This window comes from Crocodylus siamensis, chromosome 2 (genome assembly GCF_052110815.1).
Source record: "Crocodylus siamensis isolate JL-2025a chromosome 2, ASM5211081v1, whole genome shotgun sequence".
NCBI lineage: Eukaryota > Metazoa > Chordata > Crocodylia > Crocodylidae > Crocodylus > Crocodylus siamensis.
The window spans coordinates 140,507,243-140,522,129 of NC_143396.1; the positions used below are offsets into that span (position 1 = coordinate 140,507,243).

The 14,887-nt window shown below is 43.3% G+C and overlaps 1 long non-coding RNA gene across 1 annotated transcript in view; it reads right to left on the bottom strand.

The window, feature by feature from the left end:
• Positions 1-1,067: 1,067 nt before the first annotated feature.
• LOC149870836 (uncharacterized) overlaps positions 1,068-14,887 on the bottom strand; it is a 186,638-nt gene continuing 172,818 nt past the window's right edge. Inside the window, exons 3-4 of the long non-coding RNA XR_016440498.1 lie at positions 4,242-4,295; positions 1,068-2,628 (exon numbers count right to left, since the gene is read on the bottom strand). This is a non-coding gene — a long non-coding RNA (uncharacterized LOC149870836). The remainder of the gene's footprint in view (positions 2,629-4,241; positions 4,296-14,887) is intronic.

The following is a 14,887-nucleotide window of genomic DNA, read 5'->3' on the forward strand; positions in this document are numbered from 1 at the left end:
AGTTTGCTGACAACACCAAACTCTGGGGTAAAGCATCCACACCTGAGGACCGGAGGGTGATCCAGGTGGCTCTTGACAGGCTCATGAAACGGGCTGACAAGAACCTGATGGTGTTCAACACCGAAAAATGCAAGGTTCTCCACCTTGGGAGGAAAAACCTGCAAGATGCTTATAGGTTCAGCAGTACTATGCTGGTTAGCACTACAGAAAGAGACTTTGGAGTCATGGTTGACCACAAGATGAACAGGAGCCTTCAGTGTGATGCTGCAGCTAGTAAAGGGAGCAAAACGCTGGCTTACATCCATATGCTTCTCAAGCAAATCCCAGGACATCATTCTCCCCTTGTACTCGGCCTTGGTGAGGCCACAGCTGGAGTACGGTGTCCAGTTTTGGGCTCCACAATTCAAAAAGGGTGTGGAGAAGCTTGAGAGAGAGCAGGGGAGAGCCACGTGCATGATCAAAGGTCAGGAAAACAGACCTTATGATGAAAGACTGAAAGCCATGGGGCTCTTCTTCAACCTGGAAAAGCGCAGGCTCAGAGGTGATCTGGTGGCTACCTATAAGTTTATCAAGGGTGCTCATCAGGATCTGGGGGAACATCTGTTCACCAGAGCCCCCCAAGGGATGACAAGATCAAATGATCACAAACTCCGCTGCGACCAATTCAGGCTGGACATGAAAAAGAACTTCTTTACTGTCTGAGCCCCCAAGGTTTGGAATAGACTGCCACTGGAGGCGGTTCAAGCACCCACTCTGAATGTCTTCAAAACACATTTGGATGGTTATCTTGCTGGGATCCTATGACTCCTGCTGACTTCCTGCCCCTGGGGCAGGGGGCTGGACTTGATGATCCGCCGGGGTCCCTTCCAGCCCAAACGTCTATGAAATCTATGAAATATTGCACAGGCCTAATAACTTCCTTTCCCGAATGAAAATTGCCCCGTCTGTGAGAAAACTTCCACTGTGCAAATTTAAGATGAGTACAGTCAATAAGCTAACAGGTTGATGAGGCACTCTCATGTATAAAAATTTATATTAGACGCAGGAGTGTCTCAGCCATAGTTTAATACAAATGCATAGAACGGCTACAAATATTTACAGAGATTCTAGGAAAACATTCCATGGCAACCCTGTACAGGTCACTTGATTTCATCTACCAATTGTGCATCCTAAACCAGAATACACTGTTTCACTCTATTCTATCATAACTATTATTAACATTACTTTAACAAATAGAATATTAACCAAAAAATATGCTCCAGAATGTTAGAACTTGGAAAATGCAGTTGCTCTTAAAGTAACCTAGGGATGCAGTTGCTTGGCACTTCTGTTTTATTGTAATTTAATAAAATATAGATCTTTTGGCACAGTGAATTTCAATTAATAATAAATAATTTCATGTAACAGGGGTTGCAAGTTTTCTGTTATTCAGGAATGCCTCTAAAGCATGTGTTCAAGCATCAGGTTAAATCTATCATTACTAAGTAATGGATGTATTTAATTACCTTGACTTCAGTGAGCCCTAAGCAGGCATTTGAGCATTTTGCTAAATAGGGTCTGAATCAGATTGGTGTGTTCTCGTGGAAATGGCTTGCTCCAACATTAGTGATGGCAATGACAGCTGATAAACTAAGACAATATCTTCTATAAAAAAAAGTGAATTAAATCGGTGCCAGTCAGTATTTACAGCAGATATTAAGAGTGAAATTTTAAACTTCGCTTTTTTAATATTGATCTGATAAAGACGAAGAGTCCAATCCAAAACCCACTTACATCCTAAGTAGGAAAATGTACAGACTTCTAAAAACTGATTCAAAGTCCACTGTGGAAAAAATAAAGTTGACATGCAGTGAATGTAATAGGTTACTGTTTTCAGTCAGTACACCATTTGATTTCATTTTTAACTGTTCACACAAGTTTTGTTTTTATTGACTATTTCTTGCAGAATTCAATTGATCTATATCTATTTTCACTTACTGTGGGCCTGACCCTCTTTCATTAAAATACCATGCAGGGTTGTCAAGAAAAATAGCACAATGCCACAAATTTGTCTAGACATGCAGCCATAAAAAAAGAATGAACTATTAATAGCTTCTGATGGTACACAATGAAAAACACAATCTAAAACCATGGCTTCTTCACTCATGAGTTTCTTTTGCACCCCTTCATCACACTGCTCACAGCAAACATATTTGGGATTTTCCTATTCTTTCTTTTACCTGGTCCACGTGAACACATACATAAGAAACAAAGAACATGAATGTAACTCCAAATGAACTCAAAAAACGCAATGATGGACTCTTCTATTCTCCAACATGCAGACTTTTGGATTTTTAAACAAATGCAGGATAGGAACAAAGAAGGAACACTCCAGAATTATAGCTGACTGAAAGACCCCATAGAAACTGAGTGATTACATCCAACTGTATGAGCAATGTAAGACATTGCCTTCTCTTGCCCTGAAAAGAAAACAAACAAACAAACAAACAAACTCCACTGCCATTCCTTTAGGATTTTTTCTCAGCCTTCTTCCCTCCACGCCCATAGGACCCTCATTCTCCAGTGCTTCCAACACGGCATATTCAAACCACTTGCATTATTCTGAAAGCACATGCAGCGTGGGGGCTCCTACAAAAGAAATGAACAGATTTATGGCAAGGACGGGACAAGCGAAGAGATTACACTAATCCAGATTCTGTTATCACCTGTTAAATAGCATCTTTCTTCTCAAGTTGTCCAAGAACCACTGAGAAAGCTCGGTGAAACCTGGGCAAGTGCTATAGCAACTGGCCTGAAGAACAGGGATAAGGCACTGAAGATTCTCCGATTGCTATAGGTCCTTTCACACCTTCCCTTGAATGAAGAATGTGCCCTCTCCACTACTCTAATGGCATGCAGAGGTTCCCAGACTTTAGATAACAGTTAAAAAAAATCAAAGTCATCTGGGTGTCTACTTGTCCATATATTATTTAATGCAATTTAATTAGTCACTACAAATGGAAGTAGGATGAGTTTGAGAAGACAGTTCCCAACATTCTCTGTTACACTTAAATTTGAGATTTATTTTTGAAACAACAAGATATAAATCAGGGAAGAAGAAACTGGGATACTGATATGACTTGCGTTTTTGCTGGAGCCTTATATTTTAGAAAGTAGGAAGAATGGAAATGGTTCTTAAAAGAATTTTTAAAAAAAATCCATCAACTAAGTTAATATTGTCCCTTCAACTTATTATTCCACTGTCTGTTGTAACTGTTGTCTGTGAAACTCACTTAAGAGGTTGTTGCCTTATCACAAGAGAATGTATTAGAAGTGAAACAGGGAGATTTGATTTGAGGAATATTGTAGCCCATTGGCAGTCTAGAGATAATATAGAAAAGAACAACTGGAATAACAGCTTATGGCCTTTACTAAACTTCATTTGTATCTGCATAAGAAACTAATGCAATAGTATAACAACAGTATTAACAAACCATGAAGGCTTGACCATTCTTGATACTAATTTATTCCATAAGCCCAGGAGTAGTGGGTCCTGAACAAGGCAGGTATTCTCATAAACTTTGAAAAGGGAGTAGGCAGCTTTCATCTCAAATGGATGTATTCCTTCAACACCAGGTTCTCCTTATCAGTGGAGAACATCAAAAATGTGTTCAAGCTGTTGAATTTGTAAATATTTTGATGGTTTGCTAGACCTCAGATCAGATGTCAGATGAAAGATCATGTGACTCTATAGAACAAGAATCAGATAACACTTTAAGACCATGTTATGCTTCATACCTTAGTAGATGTTCTTGCATGGAATGCTAATTACTATATCCCAGTAACACTTTAGCTAAACTAGACAAGTGCCTAAACTGATAGTGGTGAATCACAACCAGGTTTCTACCCCTCCCCCCCACCCAAAAAAAAATTGCATGTTTCATTCCACAGTTTACCACTGGGCTAAAAATCAGCCCACCCACAGCAGTATATGAAGAAACGTAAATGAGAATGCAAACCAAACTTCACCTCCAAGTTTCTTGTCAGTGATATTTCATCTAATTCTCTAGGACATAAGCGATAGCTCAATGAGAAACCTAGAAAGAGCCCCTCCATACAAACTAAAGGCAAAATGAAAGGGAGTTCACCTTCGCATGAACCAGAGCCTGTCAAGGCTTCTACTGATGTTCAAGGCATTTAATTATAGCAGGTGCCTGCCCTTTAGCATTCTGAGGAGGAATAAAGCACAAAGGTTAACTTACCCGTTTACAATCAGATAAAGACTTCTCATTAGCCAATGTGTTGAAAGTTGTAGTCTGAAAGAGAGTGAGAAAAGTCCATCAGTTCAGACTAAGTGTTAAGCATCATACTCAGTGTAAGGCAAACCCAGGGCTGTCCTCTACTGAGCTGGCTGCAAGTGAGGAAGAGTCCACTCTTCCTACTGATGTGCTAATTATGCACATTTTACTTTATACCATAAAGAGCCCCATAGATTGCTTTAGGACTAGTCACAGGGCAAGATATTACTAACATAAATTAACAGTGATGGAATCAAGCCCTAAAATTACAAAATACACTGAAAGGTTAATGCACGTCTTTGAACCTTAAAATGCTAACAGTACTTGAATAGTCCAGGGGCTGTGTAGTTTAAAAGTTATGAACTGGAGGGAAGGAGGGTGATAGCAAGCTTGAGGTTGGCATAATTTCTCCTGAAGTTATCAATTTCAGGCTCTGCTTTTCTACATTGTCAATTATTTTAAAGACTTATCTGACCTACCCTAAGCAGTGCCTTTAATCATGCATATTTTTTATCAATGAACTCCAAGGTTTCTCTCATTTGGACGGGTCAAAGAGTCTGCTGGCTCTTCTCAAAGAATTTGGGTTCAGCTTCTTTTGAAACTAGTTTAATTCTCAGAGAGCATGTGCCTGAGAATACGTTACAGCAGACCTGGATTTTGCTCCTTTGCCAGATGCTTTGAGAGGTAAACTAGTTACAGGTGATGTTGAATCAAGACTCTCTTACAGAGGCCAGCTGACACAGCATGTTAAAAATTCCCCAAGACCTTTTCTAGCCCTTGTGAAAGACCAAAAACAGGAGAAAGCACATAGGCCATTGCCAAAAAGTGGAATTATCACCATGCTCAAATATATTACCACATCTTTCATACCCAAGAAAATCCAAATGCCAGATGTCAAGAATCCTCTACCAGTGGAAATGATACTACATGATTCAAAGAAACATTTCACTTTAACCCACTGTTTTAATTTGCTTTGTCTAAGTTATTGTGATATCATTTGCTCTATTAATCAGTTTGCAGCTCTGGTTGCTCAAATTTTATTGATATCATTTTGTTAAAATGCATGCTGATTACATTTATGGACAGCTATTCAATTCCTTTCTTTCTCCCTTTTTAGAATTTACAAGCAACTTTTAGCAGAATTTCTGTAGTTCATCTTTATAAGCTGACTTTTAAGCAGAATTTGCCTTGATGTAAAGTTAGAAGTACCCTAGTTATACCACTCCTCAGTGATTTTCCTGAGAAAAGTATGGTAGGCAATAAACTCTGTAGCACACTTTCCTAATCCATATGTAATACAATTCTTGATGGACACAAACACTGATAGAAAGGATACAGCTATGCCATGGTGGCAGTGTGTCCCAACTGGGATGCTCCCAACCATGTCCCATCACCCATTCCCATTCATACACTTTAACCCAGGAGATGCACTAATTAAGTCACTTTAGGGTTGTTCCCAGAAACCACTTAGAGACACACCCCAGGGAATCTTGGAATGCCTCTCCATAAGTAGGGAAAGTTGGGGTTTCCCCCTTATGGAAACACACCCCAGGATCTTCAGGGGTGCAGAAAAAGCCCAAGAGGATCCTGGCATAGAGGCATGGGACCTGGGGAATCCAAAGTGCTCCATGCCAGACCTGCTTACCCAGACCTGCCCCTAAAATCTCCCAGCAGGTCTGGATAACCATGGAAAGCAGATTTTCCCACTTACCCAAACCTGCTTTAGAGATCCCAAGGGTAGGTCTAGATAAACAAAAAGTACAGCCTGGGTTTTCCCACTTAACCACTCTCGGGGTCTCTGAGGACTCATCTATGTAAGCAAGGAAAGTAGGGCTTTTGCTCAATGAAGCAAACTGAATCCAGATCTCTCAGTCTCAGTCCAGTGCCCAATTACATGATTGTCCTTCCTTTCTCAAGGCCCTAGCACCAGTATCATAAGAGCATTATTTGCAGTTTATTTCTAGCAAATAAACTGCTTTCAAACTCCAAAAGAATTAGCTCTTTTTTAAATAGGCCACCACTCTAGTTCCCAGACAGTAGACAAACAGACTGAAACTACATATGAGTAATCATATTTGTACATGTGAACTGCTGACTTTGTACATATAAATAATTTTGCATGCAGTACTGTTAAATGCTTTAAAGTTACAGGTCAACCCAGTTTCCAGGTCCTAAATGGTGCTGGGCTTTGGGCAAATGGCTGATAAGTTCTAAAATTAGTCTGCCACTTCACAAAATGTAAAAGAATCTTTAAAATGAAACCCTTTAGTACATGTTTTAATTGAACTACTACTAAGAAACCAAAAATAAAGTGGCAAATGGCTAGTCTTTAAGGGCACTTGTATGCAAGATGAAGCTGCCCTTTTTAGTGGTTTAATTGCCCTTTTATTGCGATTTAGTTGTGCCACACTGTACATTAGGCCTGTGTGAAGCAGTAAGTATTCACTTCAGATTCAGATTCAAATGATTCAGAGGGACAGCGATTTGAATCGCTGTCCTGATTCAATTCGGCCAGTTCAGATTCAGAGATTCAGCCATAGACTATAATGGGGAAATCACTAAAATGCCTATAACTTTGTAATTTTTTTCATATACAGATGAAAACAGCAGGGATGCTATTCCCTTCTAAGGGCATGAAGTCTGCCATATTTCAAGGAGATAGGTGGACGGGTTTCTGTGAAAGTGAACCTCAAACTGCTGAAGGAAAAACTTGTATCATTTGTGTGTGTTAAGGCAGAATGGAATGAATGCAGCAGGGATGGTAGCCCCTCGTGTGAGCGTGAGGCCTGCCAGGTTTCAGGCAGAATAGTGCTGGAGTTTTGCTGAAAGTGCACCTCAAGGTTCTGAAAGCAAATAAAAAAAGCAAATAGGTGTGGAGTGAGGAGGGTGGCACTCACCCTGTCTGCACCTGGAGCTTGGGGAACCCCAGTAGTGGCAGGTTCACCTTCAGGAACACCAGCTGCTCTACCAAACCAGGATCCAAGGAGATGCGGTGGGGTGTCACTACATCACCAGAAATGCTGAATGCCCTCTCACTTGAAACACTGGTCAGTGGACAGGACAGGTGTTCCTGGGCAACCGTGGCCAGATCCAGCTACATCTGGCTGAGGGTTGCCCAATAAGCCAAGGAGTCACAGTGCAGCAGCTCCACGTCCTCGGTGAGATAGGTACCCACCGAGGCCTCCACGCTACCTGCCTGATGGTGGGGTCTGGTGCCTATGGACCCCAACACTGAAACCATGCCTTTGGCTCACATTGGCAGTCGCTGTGGTGGAGAAGATTGGCTCATGGTTGGAGTGCTAGCACAGGAAGGTGGATCCCCCTCTTCCACATCCCCCTGCCTCTGCCCATCTGACTCCCTGACTGTTCACCATCACCTCCTGTGGCAGAATACCATCTCTGTCTCTCCCCAGGCTCTGCTATCTGACAACTTGGTTACCATGGTCACTGTAGAGTGCAGACTCCTGTGGTCCCATCTGCTTCAGGCAACCCTGGAGTTGTAACCTAAGCTAGATACACTCTTGAGGGAGTGGGGAAACCTGCTCCCCCTGCCTATATGACTAGCATCACATACCCGGGTGGGGGCTTAAACTCCCTATTATTCTAAGCAATGCCAACATGACTGGGAGGGAGCTAAAGACTCTGCCAGTCTGCCCAGCAACCAGTGATGCATTTCAAATGTGCTGGCTGGCTGGCAGCCAACAGTTGGTAGCCTTCACTGGAACAGGTAAATAAGGTCATAAGGGCCATATAAGTGATGGACTGCCCAGGGGGAGGGGCAGTAGCCATGATGAGAACTCGGAGAGAAGCTAGGCCATCTGAAACCCTCTCTCTCAAAACTCATGATCAATTAACTGTTTGCCTCCAGATGGAATCTCCACCTGCCTCTGGATGATGCTTGTGAGTAAGCTATCTGACTAGATATATAGCTTGTAGTAACTCAACTGCATGATCAAAGGCTACCATGCCACTGTTTGCTCTAAGGTATTTCTCTGATATTGCTCCACCCTGTGTCTACCCTATTCCAGATCTACTCCTTGTAACCAATAAAGTTCTCCTTTGTACCTAGCATGGGAGACTTATTGTGAGAAGGTCTAGATTATGCCTTGCAGTCCCCTTGGTTCGGCTGAGTAAGGGAGACCACTATTTGTGCTTCAGACCGAGGGAACCATCCCAAGTTCTTGCAGTGGGTCAAGTACCCTCAAGGACTACTAGGCCTGTGTTTCCCAGAAGGTGCAAGTCCCAGATAAGTCCAGACTCTGGACAGTGATGGATTTACCCCAGGCTTGCAGATATGCTCCAGGAGGGAGGTTGGCCAGATGTGAGGTGCCCCCAGGGAGGCACTCAGAGTCTGGAAGGTGGTTGGGCGCAGTGAAGCGGATGGCTCAGTGAAGGAGCACACCGTACTCTCCTGCCAGGAGTGGGATCCGACAACCTGCTGTTGTGAAGGCATAATTTGGGGAAGGGAATAGAGTCACTGAAAAGCCTTGAGCAAACAATCTCTAATTTGGCATCGGATCACTGGACAATATAGATAGCTAGGATGGCTGACAAGTATGACCACCTGACCATGGACCAATCAGTGGAGAAGCTGAAGGAGACAGGCATCCAAAGAAAAAGACGGCAAAAGAGAGAGGACCTGACTGAAGTCCTGCTGGACTATGAGCGAACAAGGGAAGTGCCCACCCTGGTTCTGAGTGGGAGTGCAGATGATGGAACTGCTCTTTCTGACAAGCTGCTGGGAGTAAGCCCCCTGAGCTGGAAATGCCTGAGGAATGACTCCCTTCTTCACCCAGTAGGTTGGACCTCCAGAGATACAGCCTGGAACTGAAAGCTCAGGACGCCCAGCACGGCTAAAGCTCAAGCTAGAATTTTAAAAAAAAATGAAGCTGACAGAGAGGGCATCACAGTGCCAGCATAAGAAAGAACAGACTGAGCAGGAGGCTAGAGAGAGGCCCAGTGCCAGCATGAAGAGAGGGACGCCCAGCACAAGGCAGAAGCCAAAGAGGCAAGGCTCAAGCATGAACATGATCTCTCAGTACTCCATATGCAGTCAAACACTGGAGTCACAGGCACTCAGCCATCATCACCTTCACCCTCCATACTGCACACCCCTGTCTGCCTCTGTTTCTTGGCAACAGAGGCTTTGGAGTGAGATGGGGACTTGGTTTGGGCATGTTCCCACTGGTGCCAGGCTGAGGAGGAACAAGGGCAAGGGGGTGCTGCCTCCTGAGATGCAGCAGCATCACTGTGATGGTGAAGTGTTTCAACTCCTTGCCCAGCTGATGTGCCTTTGGTAGCGCTGGCAGGTACCATACCTGGGATCATTTGCCACCTCAGAATGATCCCACACTACACTACCCACCTGCTTCTGCGTTGAGGGTAGGGATCCTGCCTTATCTCCCTCCTCGCCAGGCAGAGGCACAACAACAGGAGATGAGCCACCTGCCCCCACAACCTCTTCTGAAGTGCCTTCCAGAGAAAGAGATCTGTCTCTAGGGGAACTTGGAGGGGGAATACGAGTTTGTGCTCCACACCCCTCATTCCCAAGAATTTCCTTTGCTATGGCCCTCAGCTCCTCTGCTTCCAGATCCAGATCCTCCTCTGGCATTCAGGTGTAGAAGGCTCATGCTGGAAACTGAAATTGGGGTGCAGAATGTAATGCTGCTGCTGGTTAGTGGTGTTGGTGCAGGTGCAGGCACTGCTACCACCTCTTTGCTCCCACTAGCAGCAGAAAATGCATCGCAACCAGGAAAGAGGGTGCATCTAAGTTTGGGGCAGGGAAACTTGCAGCTTTCCCTCTGCCCCCTCTCCCTCCCCTGCCAGAAGACCTGGCACCTACATAGTGATGACAGTCTGGGAAAACACAGATTTCTTTTTGTGGGAGGAAAGACTTGAGACGGACTAACAAGAACAAATAAGAGGATTTTGAGGGAAGAATAAGTTGAAAGGAATGGATAGGGATGACAATAGGGATTGTAGGCAAGGGCAAATAGGAAAAGATTGGATACAACTTACAAGAATAGAGCTAGTCTCTAGCTAGCAAGAGACTAGATAGCAAGCCAGAGCCTTTCAGACACTGCTGCTCCCAGAAAGAGACAGCTCACTAAAGGCACAGATCAATTCAGACACAGCTTGAAATGTTGTTTCTGCATCCCTCCCCCAGAACATTGTGACTGGAAGGGAACGAGAAAGATCAGTCACTGGCCAGTTACAGATGTCAATATCAGAGCAGTCTTTCCCCCACTCTCTGCCTTTTCCATATACGAAAGGTCACCCCATCCCCCTCCCTCTTCTCAGTTTCCGTTTCCTGCAAACGTTCCGAATCTCTGAATCTCTCCAAATCAATCTGGAGGCTTCTGATTCAATTCAGACCTTTTACTGGGTGTCTCAATTCAATTCAGATTCAGAGATTCAGCTGCTGAATTAGGTCAACTCTACTCCTAATGAAATCAGCTACCAAAGCTTTGTACAGCCCTACTGTACACATGCAGTGGTGTATTGCAATATAAATTACTTTGTTACATAGCAAACTAAGACACATCCCAATGTATTTTAGTTTTCCACATAATAAATTGCAGTGATGCATCCCTGAGCCTGCCCAGGCTTCCAGTGCCCTGTGCACACTCCCTGACACCTTCTTTGGCCACCAGGATACCCAGCTTGCTCTTGGGAGATGGCAGGAGGGTGACTGGGTGTACTTGTGGCCAGAGAAGGTTATTTCCATTTACAGGACCTAAATCCTCATCACATATACAAGGAGCCATCATCTGCAGGGTCAAGATTGAAGATGGAGCAAAAAGTTTTGATGAATGATAAACATTCTAGAGAGTCAGGGGGTGTTGAAAAGACAAATGCTGGGTCATCATTTGCCATCTCTTTATTCTGTGCAGGGAACGTTCCCCTGCATCATACCAATGACAACCACTTCTTACGTCATTGAGTGTGCTGAGACACAAACCAGTCCTTTAGTAATGTGTCTGGTACAGAAAGTAAAACTGTTGCATGAAATAAGTGACAGGCACAGAAACTCCATAAAGCAAGGGAGGTCTAATGCATCTCAAGAAACAAGGTTTAGTCTTGGCTGGAGCATCAGGATCAGCTAAAAGTATATTAGCAGCTTTTTGCAGACATTTAAATTGTCGTCTTTATTTCTGCTCATGCCAAACATCAAGTTTATTTCCAGTCCAAAGGGGAAAAATGGTAACTCTAATGTATACAAAATGCATTGTCTAAAATCATACCCCATATACAAATGATAAGATTTTAATGTTTTCCTGGGATCTGGGAATACTGGAAATTTCAATTAGTCAAGAGAAAGGCTATTAAATGTGCCAGCAGGATTTATATTCTACACTAATGACCATCATCTGCATCCTATTTAGTTAATGAAGGGTTGGAGCACTCACAGATAATTAGAGGGAAAGTGGATGCAGTAAAATGTAAACCATAGAAAAATCAGATCTACTTCTATCTTCATTTAATGCTAAACATATCTAATAGCTCACCTAATCAAAACATAATATTTGCTCAGTTGAAATGAACTAAAAACTTGTTAAGTGCAGGAAATGGGGTAGCCTCTGGAATGGGAAATCAGCTGAAAATTACAATTGCTTAAAAACAAAATGTTCGTGTAAGGGCTATGAGAAAATGGTCACTTCTAGCTCCTAAACCATCAGCTGCTCATTTCTCCCACTGTTAATACTTCATACCTGATGAGTGATAAGAATATTGGTAATGACAAACAGAAGAGACTACAATTTTTAATGGTTCATCTATGTTACTGGTTTTAACTTGAGTTGATAGCTAATTACTTAATGGACACCTATTACATGCTGCTCCAGCAATACTCAACCTCCCAGATCCATAGGCAGAATAGCACATGGTCAGTCCATGGGCCTGTTCCAATTATGGGGTTCATGCATGGGGTTAGTCTGCTGACGTGATCCAGTATGCCTGCCCGACCACAAGTGTTGAAGCCAGCCAGGGAGCAACTGCATACGAGTGTGATCTAGCATGTCATCTGGACCACAGGGCTCTCAGAAGGTGGTGGCAGAGTTAATTTGCTGTGGCTCTGGGAGCAATTAATACTGCTACTATTTCCCAGTGGCCAAAATTCTATACCCTCATGAGGGCTCCAATCCACCAGCCCCTCCTCCAGCACCAGAGCATGGGTCCCTCCCCTGTCTATTCCCCCTTCCCATCCTGCAGAGAGCAGTGGGGGCAGGGTGGAACTGGGTTACATCAACTCAGCCCTACTTATGTGCAGGGACAAACAGAAGTTAATGAAGGTGCTCTGGTTTGGAGCATTTTCATCTTAACCCTCATTACCAAGGGTTAATTTGTCATGTAATTGGGCACTTGTAAAGTGCTCTGCAGCCATGCACTTCTGTCAGGGCACGGCACCTATAGAGCACTTTCAAGGGGCCAGTCAAGCAACAAATATCACTTCTATCAGCACCCTTAAAGAGCACACCTGAAGCTGGGCTGCAGTCATGATGTTTAGAAGTTCTTGGGTGCTCAAACAAAGGCAACAGAAAAAGGCTGGCTCCCGGCACCCAGGGAGCTTTAAAAAGCTTGATAACTTGATTGTGCACCCTTTCATTTAACTTTAGTAAACTTCTTAAAAGATGAACTCTATATAATTTTATTTTTCAGACCAATATCCCCCCATATCCAAAAGACTCAGAACTCAGTGTCAAAACAGGGACTTTGAATCAGCAAGTAATTACCATAAGTAAACTATCTGTTTGCTAAACATGAGACATGGGGGCTAAGTATAGACAGTGAAAAGGCCTGAGGCTGCATTGATTCAAGCTTCACAGATTAATTTAAGTTGTATAGATTGAACTGATAAACAAGTGACTAGGATAGTCACTTTTGATTCTGGAAATGTAGCCATATACTTGCACCGGCTCAGGCCACAAGCCAAGGCTGCTAGAGCACACCTCTCTGCTCCACTGAAGCAGACAGCTTGAGCCAAGGCTAGCTCACCCACGCTGTGAGGGATAGTTTGCGGGGGAGGTTTAAAGTATCCTGGGATGCTGGGGAGTTAACTTGAATCTGGAGGGGATCAGGGACAGAAGTTCAATAAACCGATTCATCAGACTTAGCTAATTTAGGTTACCACATGCATCCAGGTTCATCTTAAACCAGCTTCTGTTATTTTGAAAGTGGCTTATGTGTACTGAACTTCTGCTGTTACATATTTGAACCAATTTCTGATCGCTTATACCCAGAGATGCCAAGTACATGGAGGCCTGAGGGCACTGGCCCCCCTCAGGAGAGGGCTGTCACCTGAAATGCCTAAAACTTTCCATATGTCCATCATCTTTGCGTTCTCCCAGGCAAAAACAAATGTTGGTGCCTATATATTTATACTAGTTTATGTGTAATTTCTGTTCCTAGCCTGTGTGTAAAGAGAGATTGGCTGAAACAGATTTACACATGCAAAATAATTTCTAAGGCTGTGCTTGTTAAAACCATATGGGAAATTATTATGGATATTTTGAGTGTTCATTTTTGGGGGCAGATTTCTGATATAATTCTTTTTTATATATACATACTGCCTTTATCTTTGACTCCACTAATTAAGTTTGGCTCTCAGGAGTTTCAGTTGTTTTCAGTACTGTTTGTTTTCAGTGCCCAAATGTATTCAGTGCATATTGGCTACAGGTCAACCATGTGCTTACGACTGACTGGTAGTAATACAACAGGTAGTTTAAAAAATTGGCAGTATTTGACTAAAGCTCTTGTTGCAGCAAATAGTCCAAAGAGAGTCCCTGTTCCCCCAATTACTGAAGCTGGGCTGCAGTCGTGAGTGACTAGAAACAATGGACAGAAGCTAGCAGAGGGTAGATTCAGGGTAGGTATCAGGAGGCTGTCAGGGCAGCTGGGATCTAGAACCAACTTCCAAGAGAAGTGGTGCCGGCTCCTACCCTGGGGGTCTTTAAAAGAAGGCTAGATGAACACCTGGCCGGGGTCATTTGACCTAGTACCCTTTTCTGCCACGGCAGGGGGTCGGACTTGATGATCTGCTCAGGTCCCTTCCAACCATGAAGCTCATTTTGTTATTGTTGCTATTCTGTGAAACAATGTAGTTATCTATACGCACCCAGAAACAACTTTCTTTGGCACATAAGTGCCAAAAGTGCTCTTGAGACAGCTAAAAAAAAAAGATTGCTTACATGATCAGGAAAGAGCAAACTGTCATCCTTTGTCCATTTACAAGGGGCTATCACTTACTAAGCACTACATAGCACCCAACACAATCAAGTTTCTAAGCATTAATGCAGTACTGCTACTAATAATAATTAAAACAAGAGACACATTTCCATGGAGACATAGACGTTCAGAAAAAAAAAGTGACAGGTGAAATAGCTGCAAGCCTGGCTGCAAGCTGAGTGGGTGAGCTGTGCTTAAGAACTCTGCAAGAAAAGGACAGGAAAAAGTTTGGAGAGAGTGCACTATCTTTTCCAGACAGGATGGTATGCTGTGCACAGTGCATGCTTTTCACTGGAACATTTGAATTCAGACCAGAACCCCCATTGCAAACCGAGGGCTCTGATTGGCTGCTATTGGGTCATAAAAAGCTAAGAGAGGGAAAAAAA